The sequence below is a fragment of the Camarhynchus parvulus genome, chromosome Z, assembly GCF_901933205.1.
Source record: "Camarhynchus parvulus chromosome Z, STF_HiC, whole genome shotgun sequence".
NCBI classification, from domain to species: domain Eukaryota; kingdom Metazoa; phylum Chordata; class Aves; order Passeriformes; family Thraupidae; genus Camarhynchus; species Camarhynchus parvulus.
In genome coordinates this window covers 8,548,393-8,571,732 of record NC_044601.1, presented here as the reverse complement: position 1 = coordinate 8,571,732, position 23,340 = coordinate 8,548,393, and positions in this window count along the sequence as shown.

Here is a 23,340-nt window from a genome sequence, read left to right as displayed (position 1 = left end):
AAAAAAAAAACTATTCCAGCTGCAGGTCGAAATAAAAACCCCTGCCACCCTCTTTCAAACACCAGATTTAACCTGTTCAACTTGCAGACGCTTTTGTTTACTGTGGATTCAGGAGTTGCAAGCCAGGCCCACAGACGGGCGGTGAGAATAAACACCTTTTAACCTGGGGTAAACATTCCTCACCACCACTATCACAGACCTGACAGTGAATCATGCCTCATTCTTTCACATCTCAGCCTGATACTGTTTATCTACATGTGTGAAGTGGGAAAAGTGACTCAATCCTTTCAAAAGTGCTATAATGTCTGTGCAGGGTAACTCCATCAGAGGAAAGTGCTGGGTACTATGGCTGAAGCCTTTGAAAAGAAAACCAGTCTGGGAGAAAAGCTGCCTCTGGCCTTTCAGTCTGTTTCTAGGACACCTCTACTCATGAGCAGCTCTGATCCCAGTTATCCACCGTTTAGCCACACAGCAGAAGAGCAAGGAGAAATGAAAAGCAGCTCTAGAGCGTCTGCTCATTACCCATCATGAAAGCTGTGTCTCCAGAGCACTTACAGGACGCTGCTAAGTGAAATATCTGCTTGTCTGCCAATGCTCCTTTGGAGGACAGCGCCATTCTGGGCGAGAGGCTTTGATCTTTTCTGAAGCTCAATCATTAAATCATGAAATGGTTTGTGTTGGAAGGGACCTTAAAGATGTTCCATCCTGTGCCAAGGGCAGGGCCACCCTTCACTAGTTCAGGGCAGACACAATTTTTTGGGCACTTTCATTCATTTATTTGTACAGGTTTGACCTAAATAAAGAATAAAAGAGTGCACATGAATACACTCACATATACATGTTATCTATTATATATATCTCTGCTAAACCCAGAGAAAACCACTGTCTTGGTCAGCCTGTTCCAATGTCTGACAAGTATTTTCAGGAGGAAATTTTTCCTAATACTCAGTCTAAAACTCCTTGGGCAACTTCAGGCCATTTCCTCTTGTTCTATTGCTCATTACATAGGAGAAGAGGCTGACGCACAGGGTGGGACCTGTCAGGGAGCTGTGAGAGTCAGAAGGTTCCCCCTGAGCCTCCTTTTCTCCAGGCTGAGCCCCTTTCCCATCTCCCTCAGGCCCTCTTGGTGCTCCAGACCCTTCCCCTGCTTCATTCCCTTCTCTGGACATGATCCAGCCCCTCAATGTCCTTGTTTTGGGGAGCCAGAAAGACTCTCAATCAATAAACAGACAGCAGAGCCTTGCAGACCAATAAATGCCTTCATTAGCAGGGAGATACAAGAAATGAACCAGCTATCTCCCAAAATATTGTAAGTAATGCTGCTGATGTGCATGGTCAGAATGGCTGCCTGTGAGTCTAGGCTGTATTTCAGCTGCTGGCCCTGGATCCTCATGAGATCAGCTTTACAAAAGTCCCAAATGGGCTGATAATTAGCAATAGCTGATAATTAGCAATACCTGTTGCGGCTCCTGCCCTGCAGGCAGGCTCTCCCGGCTCTCAGCGCTGCTCAGGCTGGCTGTGTGTGGATGGATGCAGTGAGAACACCCTTTTTTCCTTCAGATGGAGCTTGCAAGGGCTCCTTGAGGTAAATCATTAGGATATGGGTTTGGTAACCTGAGTGTCAAACCCCAGAGTAGAAACCCAGTCAGGGTCCTGGATTTGCCTCAAGAGCCTTTGGAAATGTAATTCACACCTCCCTGATGGTCGGTGTGAAAGGAAAAGGACGCCAGAACCTGACAAATCCTGTTTCCCACCGTTGTCTTTAAGCACACATTTCTAATTTGCAAAAAAGGATGTTGCTGTGTACCTTGTTCATTAGCTCCTTCTGGGGAATTAGCTGTTATTGCCAGCTTTTAAATGGGAAAAAAAGGATGATGTTACTTTCTGTAGAGCCTTTAAACATCACAGTCAGTTATACCAGAGATCAAAAATTCAATTTGAATTCATGTCCTCAGAGATAACCTTCTAATAAAACTCTTCAAAAGGAAATAAGAGGGAAGAGTGGCTTGTCTTTGTTTTGGGCAGAGAATTCTTTATTTGCAATAATGGCTTGTAAAAAGAAATTTAATTTATACAAATAAGTTATGTGTTGATTACTACATTTTTGAAGATTGTAAGACCAATGTAGTGGCAAGATGTTGCCATATAACACAAACCCTTGAAATCTATTTCTTATGCTTCTTTCCCTATGTGGTCCTTTGAAAGAGAAACACACAAATGAGCAACCAAAACCAGAAACTAAACCCATATAATTGAAGCTTCAGGCAGGCAAATCCTATCTAAAAGAGAATTCAGGCTCAGTCTGGGGAACTGATGCAAAACAAAGGGGTTCTGTGAAGTTTTGAAGTGTAACCACGTGAGAAAGAGACACTTTTGTTCCACAAAAGTCGTTTGGACATGGTTATCTGGTTCCGTGTCCATGCCACAATCTGCGCATGTTCTCAGCAAGCCCAGTTATTCAGATGTGTTCAGGCAGCTTGTTCTCAGATTTTTAATGAGAGCCACAGTCTCTGCCTGCCCTTACCTGCTAGACAGGAAGGAAAAGGCCTCAGGGACCTGCAGAAACTCAAAAATTACTGTTTTTCTTATGCCATTAAAAAACCGAAGTCCATTGCTCCTTCTGGGATTTCAGAGCAGGCAACTTGTAACAGTGACACGATGCTCCCTGCAAAGCAGACTTTGCCTGTGATTCAGAAGAATGCAAACAAACTTAAAGGCAGAAAAATGCTGTAATTCAGGCATCACCAAACTCTTCAAGTGGCCTAGAGGTATTTTTATTTCTTCTAAACTTGTTGCTGGCTGCATGTCATTGTACAGACTACCAGACTTACATTGTAATGATCTGGATTTCCAAAGTTTTGATTTCAATCTGCTGCATGTGCCTTGCTGGAGTTTTGATGAACGCTCACCTGCAGATTCCATTCCTCTTTCCATTATGAACATTACAAAAATTGGTTGTACCAGTTTGGTGATTGCTAGATTTCCTTTTTATTCCTGGATTTTCAGAGCATGAAAGAAAAGGGAAGTTTATAACCAAAAGAAAATGCTGCACATTATTATGCTTCAGCACTAGTAACTAGCAAGTACTTAATATCTTGATAGCAAGTAGTTAATGTGTAGGGTGAGATATCCTGAATTGGTAGAACACATTACCCTCTTTGATGAACTTATTGTGGTCAGCCAAAGCACAATTTGAAGTCACTGACTTCCTCTGGACAATACAATAAAAAAAAATTGTCTTAATGAGTACTTTATGCCTCTTTCTTTTTCAGCCCATTAATTGGAGGCTGGTGTTGACATCAACACAGACTGCACTTCTCAGTAGGGGCTCTTGGGTACTTTTCAATTCTTGGAAATCTGCTGCTGGTGTGTGAATTTTCACAGCCCTTGGGACAGTAATGGGGCAGCAAAATCACTGATACAGCTCATTTGGTATTAACCAGAGTGAGGGAAAAACACCCTAAACCACCACAAAACATAAAACAATAAAACCCAAATGAACAAAACAGCAACCAAAGTAAACCAAACTACTAGAATTTCTGTGACAGTGCATAGAACACACACAGTCTTGAAGTAGATGGTGCTCTTCTGAGGCTTTGACATGCACAAATTGTGTGACACTGCTCAGCTGTGATGTGGCACAGATGATTCAGAGCTCACTCCAGCACACGAGTGCCTGAATGTCATTCTGTCATTACAAAAAAGACTCTACGATTTGAATTTTATGAGCCCTGGGTGGGCTTTCAGTTGCCATGGCATTAGCTCTGCTGACTGGGTTCAGTGGAAGCACAGCTGCCAAGGGTCTGATCCAAAAACATGTTGTAAAAAAAGGTTAATGTCAGCCTGGTTTCAAAACGTCACCTCAAGCCTTAAACCCTGACACCATTTCCTGCCATTTGCCATTTGTCACAAAATATGACTGACATGAGTATTTGAGCTCAGAGGAGCTAAAGTTTAGTACTGGACATCTTGCTGGGAATGCTGATTTACAAAAATATGTAAAAATCACTGATTTAACTTGCCTTTTGAATTTTAAATGCAGAGTTTTAACAGTGCTCTTTTATACAGCCAGTCAAGTACCTCTCTGCCAAGGGCGGCAGGACAGCTATCTGAAATGCATTCCTGCAGCTGAGACTTCCCCACATTTTCAGCCTGGTTCTCCTTCAGGCCATGTAAATTTGTGGGCTGTGAACCAGAAAATACAGATTAAAATGCTATGATTAATATCTACTTTTATAAATACCTCAATATCATAAGATAGAGGAGAACGACCAGGAAAAAACAATAAAAATAAGGTTAATCTGATAAGCTGTCAGGCTGAAACTTTAGCTACTCTACTAGAAAAGATCTGAGGATTGTTTACAATGAAGAAGAAGCCTGTAAGTGAATGCAGGGAGTCATAATTGAAAATAACTGAAAATGTTTTCATAACATTTTAAGTGCTCTCCAGCCTTAGTGGGGAATTAAAGCATTTACAGCACTCTGAAATTACATTTCCAGCACAAAAGCTAAAGATTGTTCAAGCTTTTCTTCCGAGGTACTGAAAAGCAATTTTGTCCAATTGGAAAAAGTTATTAGAGGAAAAATGACAGATTTTTAGTGACCTTAAAGGTAAGCATGTACTTTATACTCTTAAAGAGAAAAGAAAAGGTTTAGCAATAGGATTTTAAATAAAATAACATTATTATTATTATTATTATTATTATTATTATTATTATATAATTTTTAAGTGGAAATAAAATAGAATAAAAAGCAAAATTTCAATTTCAGCATATAATTCTTTTAGGCTTAAACTTGAACAGCTGTAGATGCAAGCACAATCTCATTAGAGGTGTGAAAAAACAAAAGCATACATAAGGTGTGAAAACTCTCCAAGCCCATCCAACAGTTTGTGTACTGTAATATTTATTTATATAATTATATTCCTAATAAAGATTATTATATAATTATTTAACTGATAATATTGCTACTATGCAGGCACATTAGATGAGAATTTAGCTATGTGGAACTCAAGAGTTAAGCTAAAAAGTCTTGCTTGACAATGTAATTGTTTACTAAAGAGGCACAGGTACATAACTCACCAAAACATGGATTATGGAGGGGTGGGGGTGGGGAGAGGTTTAATCCTTTTTGGTTTTTAGATCTGGAAAAACATCCTGCTCACTGAGCTAGGTCATCAGATCTCTGACTACTAAATGATTTTATCCTACCTCTTAAAAAAAAAGAAAATAAAATTTAAAATTCACCCAAAACCCCAGAATCACAATACTTGTATGAAGTAAGTAAAGTAAGTACAAAGCTAAACTGGAAAAATCTTCAAAATATCTTTTTATATTCAGCACAAACTCCCTTATTGTGATCACTGTCATTAGAAAAAAGTTTCCTAGTGGTATTTCTTACAATAATGATGAGAGAAAATTCTTCTAAAAAAGTATCTGGCCCATTTTCAATAAGCCAGCAATTCTACAGAACTGTTTATCAAACCACATCTATTCTAATTTCTTCCAGGTGAAACAAAATCTTTCAAATTCAACAGAGACTTCCCAGGGGCATGAGAAGAAGGTGTGACACTTAACAATATTATTCCTTTAGTTTTATGTACAAATTAACTGAACAGCAGAGCACCCCACACACTGATGGCCTTATTTGAAAAACACATATTTAACAATGGATTTTAGTCTCATTTTACAAGACTGACTGCATCACAGTTATGTACATTTGTGATTTTTATACAAAAAATGTGCTTTTCTTGTGCTTTATGGGTAAGTTCATAAATCTGTCAATAATGACACTCTTGAGTTTGGTGAGAAAAGTTTAACTGAGTGGAGTATGAAATGAAATTATTACAGACATCCCTAACTACAGATTGTTGGTACTACCTAAAGCTTTCTGCATTTTTGTCTTGCTTCATCATAACAGACCCTAACATTATTGCTCTTATTTTATTCTTGTCTTGATCCCATAATCCCCAGCAAAATATGGGTCCTATATTTTTGTCTTTTACGAGTAATTACACAAATATATATGAAATTGAAAGATGGGACATGTTCATCAAACAGCACAGGAATGGGCAAGCAGTAAAACTCCATATTTTGTTGATGCTGAAAGTTACTGTGCCCTCAACTGGAAACAGGAAAATTTTACAAAAAGTGAAAACTATGGAGAGCTACTGAGTGCATGCAAATGAATCTTCACTCTGGAAACCAGGACTTGCAAGCAGAGCCATGGAGCAGAACTGGAAGAAGTATCACATTCATTTCTACACTCTTGAGCAAATATTTTCACTCACCCTCAGGGATGCTGAACTTGGGCTGGCCCAAAGTAGTCAATGTTATATTCTTGCATTCCAAATTTGCTTTTTTAATTTACAGTAAAAAAATAGGTTATATGCAATTCATTAGCTGTAGATATTTATTGAGGGTTTTGTTTTGGTTTTTTTCCATAGAGAAAGGTGCTTAGGAAAGAAAAAAAAAAGAGAAAAATGTGTTCTATGGAGGCAAGTAATTTTTTGTTTTAAGAGCAGCACTGAGTCTCAGACAGTCTCAGGACAGCCTGATTTTCTCTTACTGATTAGAAGACTAAATAGTCAGAAGAATAAATATTTGTAATTGTAGTTCAATAATATGCTTGTTAAGCAAAGGTGTGAAATCTGCATGTGCTTTAATTTTGATGAAATTTCTGTGAAATTTTGATCCTAGACAGGTTTACTTTACCCAAAGCCTATTTCACCCAAAATCTCAAATATAAGGATAATCATGTGATACAATAAAGACAGTTAATTTTGAGCAGATTGTGAATTAGTGAGTTACTTCTGTATTTTCATGCAGACACAGCAGCTCCTGGAACAGCTGACTCCTGTCTTCCTGGAAGGTCAGTCTGTTACCCAGTTATTTTGTTCTGCACACATCCAGGAATGTTTGTCCTGCCAATTGTGCCCCATCCTGAAGTTTCCACTGATCTTGACTCTCAGGGGTCCCAGACAGATCCTTCATTGTCACCATATTTACCAGCAGCACCTTTGTGACAGTTCCCTCAAAGATGGAAAAATTGATGTGAACTGGCGCAGGATAAAGATAAATAACTTTTACACTGTTCTTGCACACATAATAGACAAGCAGAAACATTTGGTTACTGGGGGCATTTCAGCCAGGTTGCCTTTATCTCTAGACAGATTATTCCAGTCCCATTTCTCTCTCTTTTTTAGACATAAGTCACAGTTTTCAGCTTGCAGACCACCCTTGAAGAGTGGAATTGTGCCAGCATGAGACAGCAGAAGCTTCTAATGATACAACCAGGAATGATTGATTTTGCTACTTTGTTAATTCCCATTCCTTCAAAGACTGAAGAACTTGAAAGAGACACAACCTACACAGTGTCATGAAAGGAGTAAATGGTATTAGAAAAGAAATTTCAGACCATCCAACACATAAGTGTAGAGTTTGGTGAGCTTGATTACTATTAGTCTACAGAGAACCTTAAAAGCATTGAAGTAAGACTTAAGTTTTCAAGTCTGAGTATGATAGCGTTCTGTTTTTCACCACTGGCAAGGCACACTGGTAAGAAGAATTTGTGTCTGTTGGCTGAGTGCTTTTATCAGAGCATTAAGAATCTTGTGAGAATGGAGACAAGCCAGAAAGACTTAATTTGTAAATCTTATATATTATATGTTCCCATCTGCCACCGTTTGTTATGACAAGACCACACGGGCCACCCAGCTAGTTTGATTTATTCTGTGTAACAATATAAAGTCTGCTTTTATAATATGGTTAAGCCTTTAACACTCTTGTTCTTTGTGCTACAGTCCTTATATTCAACCTTGTAAACAAGTCACCACCCTATTTCCCATTGTCCTTAAACCCCCTTTACATGCATTTGTGCATAAAATAGCAATTAACTCTGCCTGCAGTCGCATCATCTACTGTGTGAAAGCGTTTTGCCACATCTTTGAATTTAGTGAGGTTATAGCTTCATTTACCTATCATCCACAATGTGAGCTATCGCTCAGCACTTTATTTTATTGAAACCACTGAATATACATCTACAAATGCTCAAAAACCAACTGGAAGGACTCATAAACTGAATGAGCAGATGGACAAGAGTTAAAAGGCATGACTTTGCCAGCTCAAGTTTGTAAGCTGTCTCTTACTATTAGCTCAGCAAGAGACCCCTTGGGAGGCTGTGGGGCCACAGCACAGTGTGAAAAAGAAATATGGCTGCTTGGCAAGGGTGGAAAAACACTCAAACCCCAGAGAAGCTTTTGTGATTCCCTCCTGTCCCCATGCCTGCAGGCAAACAGGGGCACTGTGTTGAGAAGTGCCAGTGCTCTGTGGCACCAGCAATCCTGCAGAGCTGTAACTTCTGTGGTATTGAATCTTTCCTTTGAAGCAACAAAGCAGGTGCAGGGTCTGCAGCAGTGCTGCACCCACTGTGGGTCTCTGCACCATTCTCACCTCTCCTGCTGCTACCAGACTTCTCCAGCTCCTCTGATTTTTTCTAACCCAAGAAAACTCAGGGGTAAAACCACTTTGGCCCAGTCTTGACTCAGCCACAGCTCTCATGCATTAGAAAAACACATTTCTCCTGTTGCTCTTACACACACACACACACACACAGAGTGACAGAAATTCCAGGGTGAGTTCCCCAGGGGGAACTGGCAGAACAAAGCCTTGTTTCAGTTCCTCTGGCACAGAGCAGAACCCAGCTCCAAGCACTGTGCAGGGGAAGGATCATCTGCATTAATTCCAATGAGGAAGTGATCAGCAGTGACCAGCTGCCAACAGGAGCCACAGGAAATTCTCTTGGAAGGAGATCTTGGCAACAGCTCCCCCCTTCCCTGGCAGCAACTCAAACCCCACAGGCCTCAAACACTTCTATTCCTCAGGAATCCACTAATTTTTAGGCATGTCTGAATTGTGAGAAATATTCAGAGTCTTTATTAATACAAAAGAAATATTCTGAAAAAAAAATTGAAGTTAAAATTCTGTCCTATCTGACACAACCTAATTTGAACTGAAATACTGCTCCAGATAGCTCAGGTTCTAAAGTGAGCCTGAAACAAATATTTTCAGTGATTTCTGTGGCTCTGAGCATGTATTCCATGCAGGTAAGATTCTACTTGAATACAGTCACTGAAATAGACAAGGTGTTCCTATTCTGGTGTGAAATAACCAGTACACTTTTTAAAAAGAGAGCACAGGAAGCTATTTTTGCATTTTTAAAATTTTCTTGTCAGACTGAAAGCTAAGAAGTCAGAGCAAAGGTGGGGGGTGTTGTTGTGAAAATTCATTTCAGACAGTTATTTCCCCCTATGTGTTCATAACTCGAATGTTAATAAAAGCAGTGTTAGTTAAGTAAAATGATTTACAGTTCAGATGACACATATTATAGAATGAAAAACTGCTTAAATATTCACACCTGTAAGAAAAGGTATTTTAATCTACAATTAATTCTAAGAATACTTACTGGCAAAGAAAATTGTCTTCAATGTCAACCAAAAAAAAAGTTTCTTCATTCTAGCATCTCTTTTTTGCCCTCTGTATCCCAGCAATGCTCAATGAAAATATATATTGATGAAGAGCTTATAAAATGGAAATTAAATACTATGAAAATAAACAGCAGATGTAATTTCTCTGTGGTGAAAGACATTCCTCACCTTTGGAAAGCTTGGCCACCAAGGTCCAAGGCTGAGTCTTAAGACTCAGGTGAGAAATTCCCAATATTTTAATCAGTTGCATCATTTTGCTGTGCCTGGTGTGTCTGAACCTCCCTGAAGCCCCCCTGTCTGATCCTGGGGATGGAATGCCATTCCCTCTGATCCTGCACAGAGTTTGGTTCCCTGCTACCCCTGGTTTGTGACAGGCTGGGGGACAGTGGCCTGAACCAAGCTGGTGTGCCATAGCAGCAAAAGCACAGCCCCCAGTGAGAATTTAAAAGCTCCAGGACAGCTCAAAATCAGAGCAGCTGTGGAAAAAGTCGTGGCAGATCATCTGCCAGATGTAGTGAGATCCAGCCTCTTTCCCCAGAGTGAAGATTTATGGTGGGAACAGTAGGGAAACCTCTTTGTCAGAGAAAACCCTCTCCAGGCAGCGTTCTCCACCCCTTGATGAATGTCTCCTGCCAGTCCTGAGTGTCCTCAGCTCTTACCAGATTGAACAGAGTACTGTAGCATCAATAAATAAATATGACAGCAAAAAAATGCAACAAAGTTGTTATGTTTCCAAAACTGCACAAACTCAGATTATCTTCCATTGCACTCATTTTTCACTGCCACACTGAGTCTTGCATTTCCTGCTGAAAACATTTTATCTGTATTTCTTTCATTGAAATGCTTTCACAATTTTCCTTCAGACTACTTTCTTATCACCTGATCTCTGTCTTTCTTTTGGTATAAATATTTGAATTCAAGCTTGCTTCAAATGAACAGTAACAATTGCCATGAAATCTTTACATCTCAGTGGTGACTTTGGGATTCTGAAATGAATTTCCCATAAAGACCTCCCATCATCAATAAGTAAATTTCACATTGTTAGCCTGAGTTTTATACTTTCTCTCATCTGGATGCAGTGTGTGTTTTAATAAGTACAGCATCAATCACGGGGGGGACAAAACCCCCAAAATGCAAACTTTTGGAAGCATTTCCCGCATTTCTGTGTTTACTACAGTGGGCAGCTCTGGAAAGTGTAAAATGCCAAGGCTGGAAGTGCTGCAATGCCCTTGGCTAAGAGAGAAAAAAATCACCTGCCTTTGCAGCCCAAAGGGAAGATGTGCCTCAAGATATCTGTTATTGTCATGGTGTAATCCAGAAAAATCTTCAGACATTTAATGGACCTTAAACTCATATTTATGAACTTGAGAAACAAGCCTGAGCATTCTCAAGGAAGAGAACCCAAAAATCATGCAGTGGAAACTTGCATTCTTCTTTACCTTCATCTTATTTTACTGTTGAAGTCATGTCCTTATAGCCAGTATGGATTATGTTGCCCGCCTGAAAGTGTTTCTTGTGTCATTTTCCTGAACTGAAAGAAAGATAAAGGCTTTTTTCCTTCCTTACTTTTCCTATTATTTAGCTACAGCCATATGAGTCACTTGAGAAACTGTAAATTAAGATGACCCAATTATAGCCTCATCCTCCTGCATTTCTTATCTCTTTGTCTCTTGGTTTTTATTTAGTGATAACAACCATAAACAAGTTTATAAAATAAAGCTGTCTGCGACTTTCCAGTGCCATGCTAATTGCCAATAATTTGAGCTAGGTTACACAGCCTTTCATCTTTTTTTTTTTTTTAGAGATACTTTAATTTTGGTGGATAGAAGACCCCCAATTTTTCTTACAGGTAACAGTTCTAAACAAGAGAAAGACTTTTGGTCATTCAGCCCTTCTCTTCAGCCCCTATTTTCTGTTTTCCATTAAAAAACAAGGGCAATGTATGGACTACAATCAGTATATTTCCGTACTTTAATTCCTGGCACAAATGCTTTTAGCCAATAAAACAGAAGGCCCAAAAATTCCCTCTCTGCCTTTCTTGCATGCCAGGCTTTTCTTTCTGCCCACTGCAACTGCGCCTGGAGTACCATAAACCATTTGGCAATGTCATTTTATGTGTTGAACTCTCAATAGAATAGGAAAACAGAAACTGGCAGCATTAGCTACATCTCATTTACACTTGTAAGGTGTGATTTTGCTCATAAAAATTATTTTCTAGTGCCTGAGAAGGGATCCCTTGAGATTACTTCAGCGTGTCAATAAATGCCCTAAGTATCAGGACCTGACTAAGCAATTGTTTCGTGGTGCAGTCCCTCCATGTTATCATTACTAAACCAACACTTAACTTGCTATTTCTATGAAAGTGTCCTTTTTTTGCAGTAGAAATGTGATGAAAGAGACATTTTCAGAGTGGGAGGTGGCATTTCAGCTTTTGAACAGGGGGTGTGATGATTTCTGAGAGAAGCATCACTGGTGTAGGAGGGAGAATTCCCCTCCAGGTGTGTGAGTCGCCTCCCCTTGCCCTGCAGCCTCCTGGTCTGGTCCCTCCACAGTGATAACCTGGGGATCATTGCAGCAATTTTAATAAGGAGAACACAGAGTTAAAGCTTTGGAGGAGCGTGTTTGCCATTGAATTGGCCCAGGGAATTCAATTTCAATTCAAAAGAAAGTGGAAGGTGCTACAGAAAACAATTTTTTGTAATTTCTGGCTGAAACATCAAGGCACAAAGTTTTCTCTTACTGGGAACACAAACTGTCTTTCAGAGTAAACAAAGGACAGATGTTTGCAGATGTCTGATAAACTTTCACCCACCTGTGTTGAATGAAGGCAGACAACAAATTCCCATGTTTCATTTAAAAAAATAATTAAAAAACCTGTGGCTTCATTTGAGCATAAGTAAAGAAATTCTATGAAGGCATCATGTCTACCATTTCTCAGAGAATTAAAAAGAAGCAAAGGAAAATGATTTTATTCTCACAACTGTTCTTCACTTCCTATGGCTGACTGAAACAACTGATTCATTGTCTTCAAGGAGATGGCTCAAATCACAACCTCATCAAATTATGTTGGCTGTTAATAAACTAAATATTCAAAACAGTCAGTGCAATGAAATGAAATTTAGGATGCTCATCTGCGTATGTCATTCAAGATAGTTTGGTGTAATAGCATGGAGACAAAGAAAAAAGCAATTCAAACCAACAGGGAATATTTCTAAATGTGAATATGCCTTTGGATTGCTCTGTGCTGCTCTGGCCCTCCTTTGGCTGAGTGTTTCACCAGCCTGTGACAAAGACTCAGTCTGTGCCTTACAAATTTAGCTCAGTAGTGTCAAAATGTTTTCCAGCAGCAGCAGCAGCAGATCTAAAGTTGTAGCTCATGTGTATCCTGTGAGGTTTGTTTTTACTCCCAGAGGAAAATACAGCTTGTGCCATGTGGCAGAGCTTTTCAAATGCACGTGTTGAAGTCTCTGCTTTAGAGATGAAAAAATGAAGAGTGAGAGCAGAAAGTTGTAGCTTCTTTTGTGACTTTGCACTGCAGACTGTTACTGAATGTCTGGTATTCAGCACTACCCTGCTCTTCACCCTTTTCCTGTCTTCATATTTCTTCATGCTAAAATCTTTGTGAAATTAGTTGTTGGTGTAAAATTTATACAGCACATGGCAGAAATGAAATCAGCAGCTGCTGGATGCTCCAAGGTTTATTCCTTACCTACTACTAGAAGTAAGGAACAAGTTTATTTGCCTTATCTCCCAGGAGTTTTCTACCTGTAGGACACACTCTGCTGTGTTAATTTGTATTTCCCCTCCGTTCTTACTCTGCAATCTCATTTGTACATGCAAAAAGCAGACAAGAAACCATGAAAACAGATCTGTCCTATGATCTTGCCATTCCCTGGGCACCCAGAACTGGGAAATGTTGTGAGACTTGTCCGGTGTGAGATGTGCTCATTATGAGGCACAAAAACAATGGAGATGGGGTGGATGAAGAGAAGCTCCCCCAGTCTCCTGCAACATCCTCCCCCCTTGCAGGTGGCACACACAGGTGTCCTGACAAAGAAAGAACACCAAGTTAGATGCATTCATACAGTGATTGTTTATTTTCTCCTTAGGAAAAATAGCAATTCCCTCCCAGTGGTGTCAGCTCATACAGGGGGCTGTCACAGGGGCAAAGATGAAAATCCATCCTGCTATGGAAGTGGTTTGCTGCCCAGCAAATGTGCCAAGTGGCCCCTGCTTTTTAACAAGAGGCACCTGGGTAAAAGGTTCTGTTGGTTCTTAAGGGATGCCCAGTGCTGAAGGTACTCTGAAGAAATAAACCTTTCAATGTATGCAGAAAGCGAGGAAGGATTCCTTCATACAGGAAAAGATAACTAATAGATGAGATTCAGCTTTATGCTTCTTTTACAAAGCATTTCAGAGGCTGTAAAAAAGGTATTGAAGTGGAATAAAATAATTTCTTCCCCTATAAAGTGGAATTAATGGTCTAAGCTTGATACAATGATTTTGTGTCTGCAGAAGAGTTTTAGCATCTACTGGATACTGAGAAAGGGGATCTTATTCAAAATAGGTGTTTATACCTGCTTATTTTTTAACGTTTTGCTAAATTGCTTCTTTCAATTTGAATTTTCACAGAGGGGAAAAACCCAAAAACCAAAAAAAAGAACCCAATCATAAAAAATCCCAACCAACCAACCAACCAACCAAAACATCAAAATAAAAAAAAAAACCCTAAAACTAATGAAAGAAAAAAAAGCAAAACCTCCAAACTCCAAGGCTCTACATAAAAGATGCAACAGTAGGAGAATCTCTGAGCAGGGAACAGAAGAAGAGATTTCCACAATTAGAATGTCCAACCTCCTGAACCAGGGACAAGAGACACTGAGATATCCCCACCCTTGGAAGGAGTTCAAACTGTGAATGTTGTGACCATGAGCACATTTCAAAACTGATTTCAAAGTAGAAGCTAAATTGGAAGATGACCTGCTGGGGCTGAAGTACCCAATTCCAGATCTCCCTCCTGACCTGAACTGTTCTCTGAGTCTGTGACCTGCAGGGTACAGATGACTTCCAGACTCTCTCAGCTGTGGATTTCAGGGACAGTTTCCAACAATAGCCCATGGCATGTGCCCAGGGAAGGGTACAAACACGAGGTGGGACATTATTCTGTCTCTCCTAACCACTCACTTTACAAAAATTGATGCAAGGACGCAGAGCCAAGGGTGGTATCTTTGTAATGAATAACCCCCGCTGAATTTTTCAGCTGTCAATCCATCAGACCACTTTAATTTTTAGCTTTCCAGCAATCCTGAGACACAAGCATTTCTTTCTGAATGGATTGAGGTGCTAGACTGAAGATGAACTGCATTTCCAGCTCAGGCTTCGAGTTGCACTGGGAAGCCTTTCAACTTCTGTTTCCCTGCCCCCCTTCCCTTCTCATTTTTGCTCATTTCAGCTGTAAACTACTAAGAATAAGGGTTTATCACACTTCTGTGTGCCCCTAGCATGTCACAGCCACGTGATTGAAACAGCAGGGATGGGGAAATTGTTTCACTGGGGAGAGGCCATGCCCAAGGTCATTGCATTGATAAACAAAGGATGTGGACCCCTCTAAGGGTCAGTGACAAGCACTTGTAGTGCTTCCTCAGATCTTTCAGTGTGCAGGGTCTCATTTATTCTCTATTGTCACATCTCACAGTAGGGCTTTAAAAAACCCAAACAATCATAAGGTCTCACATATCCAATAAAGCTTTTTATTTTTTCTGATGGAGAGAGATTTTTGATTAAATTCATAGATCTGGAGCCAGCACACTGTAGTAAATTAAACACTCCAGGCCTTTTCATTAACTCATATTTCTAGAGCTAAGGCAAAACAAATATGGATGACACTGAAAAAATGTATCATGCTCGAGTTATTGTAAGGGACAAATGTTTTTAATTAACTAAGCAGAATCCATGAATCTTTGTTTTAAAAATTGATTTCATTTTCAGTTATCCAGTCATTTATGTAGATTTTAAAGTAGAAAAAGAAGATAAATGGTTTGACTTACACAATGTGGCCTACAAAATCAGTCTGCAGAACTCTGACTCTTCTAGTTTCATCTCAGCAAATTTTCACCCTTTGCCTTCCTGATGTTCAAGCTTAAAAAAAATACATACATCCAGAACTCTCTGAATCCATGACATACTGCTCTTCAGTGTTAATCTTTCAGACCTTCTGACTTCTTTATCTCAATTCTTGACAAAGGGTAAGGGTGCTTGAGTCAGAGCAATGCACCAGTGTCAATCACTGGAGCTTCACCATCTCCCTGGGGTGTGAACCCCCACGTGGGGCCAGGTGTGTTTTAGGGCTGTGGCTGGGACTCGTCTGCATTGGACTTACAGCAACTTCTAAAAATTACAGTTTGTAAAGCTAAAGAGAAGAGATCATTTCTGTCCTTGTGTTTGTAAATCCCGGTGAATTGTAGTTGTGATCATCTGAAGAAATGCAGGAAAGATGAGCTTTCCCAGGCTCATAATTAGTGTATTTCAACAATTAAAAATCACATCGTGCTTCATGAGCAAAGTCCTGGGCTGCATCATTTACCAGCAATGTCAAGGGAGGAACCTGAGTCAGTTCAGAATGGAGCTCTTTGGGTTGTCTGAGCAGATAGAAGGGTCTTTCAAGCAGTAAAACTACTAAAAAATGCAAATTGGCAATGTTCGGCTAATTTTTAGTTTCTGTTTTAATAAGGAAAAAAGAAGAAGAAATAGAGATAGGAGAAATTCAAGCCTTTTCTTGATACCCTTGCTTTGTCTCATCTCCCACTCATGAGGGGGAAAGACTCAAGATTTGTTTCAATGGGCAAATTCAGACTGAAAAACTCATCTCCTGAAGCCCCCCCTGGATTCTGTCTGACCTTGACTCACTCACCACTTGCCTGTTCTCCTTTTAGCTAATCAAAATGCAGTTAAAATCACAGTTTGAGGTTGGACATTGCAAATAAACTTATAGTCATTAGAAGAATCTTATTTAAAAAGAATTTTAGCAGCTAAAATAAAGAGAAAGTTATCAAATTATAAGCACATCTTCCACCTTCATCATCATTCCTTAAGAACTGCATATCTTAACTGAATGAAGTCAGTTTTACAAAATATACTTGGTTTAAATTCAGAATTTTTATCTGCCTTAATATGCAATTACTGTGCCAAAAGTAGTGAGATTACAATGAAAACCTGTTTCACTGCATTGGAACTGTTTATGACTTCATATTTAATTGTTCCTTGTTCCCTCTGCTCATTTAAATGGAAATATCATCATGTACATGCTTCATTAGGATTTCTGAATAGTATTTCTGAACCACATCTTTCTTTGTGCAGTGGTTTCTCAGCCACGCTTTGTGCAAATCTGTGGCACTGGAACCTTCCTGTGGCACTCAGAGGACACAGAGAATGGAGGGATCTCCCAGCCCGAGGGGCCAAAACTCTGGCTTGCTGACAAATTTAGAAGCCTTTGCAAACATAAATTGTTCTCATTTCCTTGAGATCTTGGATGTTATTTTCAATTCTGGATTTTCCCTTCCCTTCCCTTCCCTTCCCTTCCCTTCCCTTCCCTTCCTTCCCTTCCCTTCCCTTCCCTTCCCTTCCCTTCCCTTCCCTTCCCTTCCCTTCCCTTCCCTTCCCTTCCTTCCCTTCCCTTCCTTCCCTTCCCTTCCCTTCCCTTCCCTTCCCTTCCCTTCCCTTCCCTTCCCTTCCCTTCCCTTCCCTTCCCTTCCCTTCCCTTCCCTTCCCTTCCCCATCCCCATCCCCATCCCCATCCCCATCCCCATCCCCATCCCCATCCCATTCTCCTTCTCCTGTTTCCCTTTCCTCTTCTTCCTCCTTTTCATTTTCCTGTTCCTTTTCCTCACCTCTTCCTTTCCCTCTCCCCCAGGCCATCCCGAGCCTGCTGGGGGCACAGCCACCACCGTTTAGCGTTTGTGTGCAGGTTTTAAACTACAGCAGGAAGAGATCCTGCCCTCGTTCATACAGGTGATCTGGGCAGACATTTCCGGATGCTCCTCTCCCTTTGCCCTTTTCAGGGGGGAGACAGGAGAGAGGATCAAAATTACTTCTGTTAAAATATTTGTACTGAGGACAATCTTTAGAAAACATATAAGGTTTAAAAAGCTATTTAAAGCTGAATGGCAGCTGCGGTGGGTTGCTGTGGCACCCATTAACGCAGCTAATTGTGAGGATGGGGAGACAGACATTGAAATCCTTGGAAAAAGGTAACACACATCACAGAAAGCGCAAAAAGGTAAACAAAATTTGGCTTGTACAGTTGAATTTCCCACATCACCCACCACTTCACTGCATGGCTTATGAAATCTGGTCTGCAAGACGGGTAAAGGTTCAGGAATGTTTTCCCTGGAAGAAACACGTTGTATTTGTAGGGAAAATTCCTGTCTGATGGAGGTGATCTGCTGCTCAGACTGATCTGCAATTTGTCATGTAAATGGGGCAAGTTTTGAGCTGCTGGATTTGACAGAGGTCTGGGAAGAACCAGGATGGTGGGAAAAGGGATTTGGACAAGGTCATTTCCGCTGGCAAGTGAACAAAGCTGTCAGTGATGAGGAAACTTTGTCCTTGGTATAACCACAGGTGGGTCTCCTGCCAGGGACAAATCACAGAGAGACAGGCACTTACAAACCCTTGAAGTATTGAGGAAAAGTGTGGCAAGAAAGAGATTTGATTAATGGATAAGGGAAAATCCAGGCTTGAGTCAATGGAAGTCTTTCACCTGCTGGCAGATTTTGCGTCTGTTCATTCCATGAGCGCAGATGAACACAACTGTGACAAAAAATACCTAAACAGACAATTTGAAGCACTCCTCATTCATCATGGCTACAAAGTGTGACATTTCCTTGTATTTTACTAATTTTAAACTTGTTTTGGTTGACTTCTGCAAGAATGTAACAATAACTGTGTCTCTTTAAGTGCATCAAACCCTGTGTGTAGGAAAGGAATTACAACCTGCATTCTTTTACATGTTGAAATTTCTGCCACTTTAACAAAATTTTAGGTGTAGAACAATTTTCTTGCAAAATATTGAATTGGAGAAGATGATGTGCATAGTTAAATTTTTTTCCATAAAATGAAAATAAATTTATTTTATTCTGCTCTACTAATATTATTAAATGCCAGCCTTTGGGTTGGGTTGGGTTGTTTACTTTGTACACCATGCCTTGGAAAAAACCTCAAGTATATTGTCTGTTTTCCTGATGAACCTCCCATTGAATTTGCAGCTGTCTCCTTAGCTATTCTGTAAAGAGCACTTCTCTCAGGCAGATAAGATTAAAATTATATAGATATGAGAAAACATGAACCTGGCACTCAGAAAGATTTGGCTGTAAAGACCTGTCAGAGGGCACAATAAGTGTTGTCTCATTTTCATAATAAGATCTTGTGAAACGTGCTGTATTTTGATAACAGGAAGATGGGATAATCCATCACGTCTCAGGGTGCTGAAGAAGGCAATGAGTTTCCCCTCACCCCACTGTTTGTTGTCACCTGCTCCTGTCCCAAGCGCCTCCCAAAAGCTGCCTTTGTGGGGCTGCTCCTGGACTCAGAGAAATTTAATTTACAGAGGAAATTCCAGTGCCCTGCTCTGGAGAGAGACTCTGCTCACGGGCATCAGCAATGAGGAGGATGAAAATACATTTCACACACGTGCTCCCCACGTGCTTTTTGTGAGGTTTTTATTACCTACACACCTCCCCAGAGGGTGTTAATGAATAAATAAAGGGTGTTAATGAATGTATTGTTAATGAATCCAAAGAGCATAATACAAATGCTCTTTGTATTCACCCTTTTGTATTAAAGTGATGGCAGAGCAAGCACAGAGACTCCTTCTCCTCCCACAAATCTATGCCTCTACCTTTCCCTTCCTCATTTAGGATACAACCCAGACCAGGTTCCCAAGTTCCCCACAGCAGTATACCTTTACTACTGGGCCCATAAATCCCAGATAAGCAAAATAAATAAATGAACAGTGTTCTGATGGATCAGTACAGACCGAGAAATTTTAGGTAAAATCCAGAGAAGATGCAAGATATAAGAAGGTTGTGTCAAATATAACTGTGGGAGAAAGTGCACAGGCAAATAGTTCCATTTTAGTCTCACTTCATCACGTTCTTCCTGTTGATTCATTCATTCCTTTCTCCTCACAGTATGAATGTCAGTGTCATGTTAATGCCTTTTTCACCACCATTTAGAAAGTCAATTTGTCAGAGCTTTGAAAAAGGCCTATTTAAACTTTCAGCTACAGCTGAAAAATATTCCTCTTTAAAATGAGCTCAAACCCAAGTTTCTCTGAAAGCCAGAAACAGTTTTAATATAAACTAACTGAAAATGTACATAAAAAGTTAAGGTTATGCATAACTTTGAAAACCCTAATAGTTCTTTTTATGTCTTTCTTCCTGAGTTATTTTTTCTCTCTTCTTTTATGCTATTTTCTGCAAATGCCTGATTTGGCTCAGAAGACTTTTCCAACTAGACAGTCCTGCAAGAGACCTGGACTTGATTAAAGTTATTTGACACCTGACCAGACTTTCTGCTGCTTCCCCATGCAAGGCCCATGATATCCATGGGATTTAATATAAAATAAAAAGCAGTGGGTCATTCCAAGGCTGAAAAGGCAAAGGTGATAAAAGACCACTCACAGCAAGACTAGCCCTCTTATTTCTGGGGCATCAGCAGGAAGGACATGCTTGAGCTGGTTCTAAAAGTAGCTGTGCCTACCCATGTGTGTTCTCTTTTCTCTGTTAGAGAACTGAGCAACTTAAAAAAACCCAGTAGAGATGAGGTTAAAAATTTGCATGACAGTCTGAATTTTGTCAAAATTATTCCATTCAAACACAAGGAGTTGTAGCTTATGCTATAAACTAAGCTGAGACATTGTGTCTGTCATCATCTCTAGGAAAACATAATTTATGTTATTTTTGCTGTCAACTGTGAAGTTCCTGTATATTCCCTGAGAATCCTGCCAATCTTTAGGAAGTCAGCTGGTTTGGGGCTCTTTAACAGATGGGAGATAAATCAGTACAGGATAGTTCATCTTCATCTTGCAGGAAATAATCTAGTTTGTGAATCTCCCCCCTATTAACATGCACAGAGTCAGCTGCAGAGACAACCTTGGAGCTTTTTATATTTACTTTCTATTGGAAAGAGAGGGTACACAGGAGGATGCTTTAAATAATATTTTGGATATGCATTTATATTTACGTGTGGACATACATATTCACCTGTACAGCCATCCTACACACTGATATTGGTACATCCATAATTTTATAGGTGTTAGAGGAGGTGAGGACAGGAGCTGGCACAGCTTCCAACTCCCCCGTCAGCCCCTTGAACATGCAGAGTATGCCAACACCCTCAGGTATTGCTGTGAATTACTATGGTAAATTTAATATGAAACACACACACCCTCCCACTTTACTGCAGAGCTCCTGAACCACCCAACAGAAGGAATCACTCTGAACCACTCAGGGGTTTCTGAAGAAGCTGCTCAAGAGAAACCAGAAGGGACAGCAGCAGTGCTAAACATTTCAGGATATTAGAGTAATATTCTATACAGCCCAGTTACATTCTTTGGGAAGACTAGTGGTCCCACAGCTGCTAAATGCCATACACTACATTCATTAAGGAGCTGGGATATTTAGCAGGAAAAACGTGAGATGGAAACAGAGGAACCTTGGGAGGATGTTGCTATGTTACAGTGATTCTTCTGAGAAACCAAAAGTTTGCTGGAGGCAAACTGCAGAGCTGGTGCACTCCAAAGCCAACCCATTAATTTGGCCATCTTCTCCTCTGTTATAGAAGATTTCCCAGTTACTCCTGGCAATGGACTTCCTTGTGTAAAACTAGGCCAGGATCTGTGGTGTAGAATCCTGGGACTCAGGAAAACCTGCAGCCCCATGAGCATCCAGGGTCTGCAAGGTGAACCAAAGTCTCTCTCCCACAGCACAGAGCCTGCACACCACGAGCCTTTTTGAAGAATTGGAAACCCAGGTTCTCCAGCAATTCAAATTCACTTGACAAAATAGATCAATTACTGTGTGTGCAAAGTGAGCCTTAAAGAAATTAAACTAAGCATCATCTCAAATGAGAAGCAGCAAGAAACATACTTTCTAAACAATCTCAAATTAGTCTAAAGCAAGAATCCAACCTGCCATACCCATGACAGCAGGGAGACACTTTCATCTGCCTTCCTGACTTTTTCAATTGATAGGACACTGAGAAGTTTCAGGTAAACCTGAACAAATGACATTTGTGTAACATCTGTAATATTTTCAGTAAAAGAACCCAGATGTAAGTGTGCATGTCATCTATGACAACAAGTCAGAACATTTATCATAAAGGACATCTAAGGCTTTTAATGTGGTGATTATCTTTCTGAAAACTTAGTTTATACACTCATGAGTACATTTATTGCTGGCTGGGACCATTCCTGGACACAGAAGGTCAGTTGCCTATGCCAGCACTTCAAGTTCAGTCCCTGGCAGAGCTTTGGCCTCTGCCGACCACCAGGTCCCTCTGTAATTCCTGGGCACGATATGGCAGCAACAAAACTCCAAGAACATTTACTAACTGGCAATTTTCTTTAAAAATTTTGCTCTGGAAACAAAGAGAGATAATGATGATCAGCCGTGGCCTCTGGTGTGCCCAGTTCATGCCATTGGGCAAAGATTTTTCAAAATATGTTGAATTTTCTAATCTAGACACAGCCCTTTATTTCCAGCTCCATGGTAAGGACTGCAGAGATGGAAGGAACATCAGTAGATCTGTAGGTCTGCTCTACCCCAAAATGTTTACTGGTTTATCTACAAAATGTTTTGGTTTTGGTTTTTTTTTCCCTTTTAACATCAACACTTCCCAAAAAGAACTGTTTTTTCATACTGCAGAGACTGAGGACAGAGCACCAGCTGGAGGACTGAGAGAAAGCACTCCTTGGTGGACTTCTGAGTGGTGGACCTTTGTTTTCCAGAGGCTGCCTATAGATAGGTGCAGACAGGACACACTAGGGTCTGTGTCAATCCCGAGGGTTAAAGAATGGGCTACAGAGAGGTGATGTACTCAAAAAACCCACTCAAAGACTCTCTGCATGTGCTCTCTGCCATGATGCACATGAGATTGTGTGAGCGTTGCAGCACAATAAAACCCTGTCCTAATTCTTCCTACTCTCTCTGGAAGTATGTGACAGGAACAAAGGCAGAGGGAGCAAAGGGAGAATGTCTCATACGCCTCAGGAAAAGGGCAAGTGAGTTAAAAGTTTCATTTCACGCAAGGATAATGTACTTTCCTCTTAAAAATAAATCACAAGGCTCTTGTGTACTTTATACCATCTGCTGTATGTTCGTACCATGTCCTGGGAAAAAACCATATTGTTCCAACAGTTGCTGAAATCAAAAGGAAAAAAAAACCAAACAAACCAAAAACCCTAGCAGAACAATATTTGACTAGAAAATAAAATCTACAGAGAGATAGAGAGATACCAAACCTATTTGCATTTAAAAATAAAAGCCTCACAAAAAAAGATTGATTTTTTTTGTTAAGAAATCTTCCAAGAATTAAGAGTTGCAATAAAAATGCTTTCTTAACACCCCTCATCTCTGATATGACAAACTGCAAGTACAACTCTAACCCTTATGTAGCCAACTTCATAATTCTCTGTGGTGCTGCTCTCAAGCATCATGGCTCAAAAAACTACTGTGAGTTCTGCTAACATGGGGTGTAAAGAAGATCTTAAGGATATGACAAAGATTCCTCATGTTTTACAGCTACCATTGCATTAATTATATGGAGATCTTATTGCAGCCTTTCATATTAGAGAGGGC